The sequence below is a fragment of the Trichechus manatus genome, unplaced genomic scaffold (assembly GCF_000243295.1).
Source record: "Trichechus manatus latirostris isolate Lorelei unplaced genomic scaffold, TriManLat1.0 scaffold00043, whole genome shotgun sequence".
In the NCBI taxonomy this organism is placed as follows: Eukaryota; Metazoa; Chordata; class Mammalia; order Sirenia; family Trichechidae; genus Trichechus; species Trichechus manatus.
In genome coordinates this window covers 1,519,083-1,520,825 of record NW_004443979.1, presented here as the reverse complement: position 1 = coordinate 1,520,825, position 1,743 = coordinate 1,519,083, and the positions used below count along the sequence as shown (strand labels likewise).

At 34.8% G+C, this 1,743-nt stretch overlaps 1 protein-coding gene across 1 annotated transcript in view; it reads left to right on the top strand.

Moving 5' to 3' along the window:
* Positions 1 to 1,743, top strand: part of MIA2 (MIA SH3 domain ER export factor 2) — a 77,814-nt gene that overhangs the window by 11,135 nt on the left and 64,936 nt on the right. The window lies entirely within an intron of this gene.

The window sequence follows — 1,743 nt, the reverse complement described above, 5'->3', positions numbered from 1 at the left end:
GTGTTCTTCATTCTCCTTTACTCCAGGTGGTTGGGACCAATTGATGCATCTTAGATGGCCGCTTGCAAGCTTTTAACCTCTGTACTTCTAATGATGCTTTTTTTCTTAAAGTCTCTTTATCTGGTGTTGATAATAGCCACACCAACTTTCTTTTGGGTAGTATTTGATAAGTCTTTTCCGTCTTTATACTTGTAGCCTTTCTATGGTCTTCTATTTAATGTGTGTCTTTTATGAGCTTTTTTAATATATAATAAGACAATTTGTTTTTTCACTAATACACTTAGTCTGTCTACTTATGTTGTGATTATTGATGTATTTGGAATAGTTTTTTCCAGCTTAGTTTATTAATTTATTCTACCTCTTGTATGTTCATTTTAAATACTTTGTAAATTGGTAAGTAAATCTCTCTGCTAAGAAGACAAGAACCTTAGCACACTCACATCCCTTGGTCTCCTCTTTCGACTCTCAATCATGTTAGTTTAATCTAGGACTTTAGTTCTGGATTATTAAAGATGTATTTCTGTTTTTCTTTTCTTTAATTCTTAATTTTCTCCTCCACTGGACTTCCACAACAACAAATATTGCCAAGGTATTTGATCACTCTAAATGGACATATCTTTTGCAGGGTCTCCTGGATTGATTTCTTCTCATATTTGAATACTTATTTCAAGATTGTTTTTAGTGTGGGTCTTTTTGTGACAAACCTTCTGAGACTTTGAATGCTTGGTATTTGGATTAAGTCCTCATACTGGAATGTTAATTTGTCCAGATATAAGCATTCTAGGTCTAAATTCTATCCTTTCAGCACTGAAGAACATTAATCTCTTGTCATTTTGCATCTAATGTTACTACTGAAAAGTCTTATGTCAATGTGATTCTTATTAATTTAAAAAAAAATTTTTTTATTGAGGTTTTGGTGAAAGTTTACATAGCAAGTTAGGTTACCATTTGACAGTTTCCACACAAATTGTTCAGTGACATTAGTTACATTTATCACAATCTGTCAACATTTTTTTAACAGTTTCTGCATATATAATTTAGTGACATTGATTACATTCTTCGAGTTGTGTGACCATTCTCACTGTCATTTTCTGAGTTGCTTCTCCCTCATTAACATAAACTCACTGCCCCCTAAGGTTCCTTTCTAATCTCTGGAGTTGCTGTTGTCAATTTGATCCAGTGTAGATAGTTCTTAAAAGAGCATAATGCTTAAGGCAGACTTTTCTTTTTTTTTTTTTTACTAGTTTAGCTAAACTATTGTTTGTTAAGAAGACTTCAGGGAGTAGTTTTGGTTTAAGGCAATAGTTTCAGGGGTTTATACTACCCTCCATGACTCTGGGAAGTCTGGATTCCATGAGAATTTGAAACTCTGTTCTGCATTTTTTCCCTTTTGGTCAGGATTCTTCTACGGAATCTTTGATCAAAATGTTCAGTAATAGTGGCCAGACACCATCTAGTTCTTCCTGTCTCATGACAGAGGAGACAGTTGTTCATGGAGGCAATTAGCCACACATGCCATATCCTCCTGTATTCCTGACTCTCCTTCTTCCTCCCTTGCTCCAGATGAATAGAGACCAATTGTGGTGCTTTGAATGGCCCGTTGCAAGCTTTTAAGACCGCTGACACTACTCAGTGAACTAGGAGATAGAACAGAAGTACTAAATATGTTATTAGATCAGTTAATTGAGATGTTGCATAAAATCATGACCCTAAACCTCCAAACCAAGGAACCAAATCCCATGA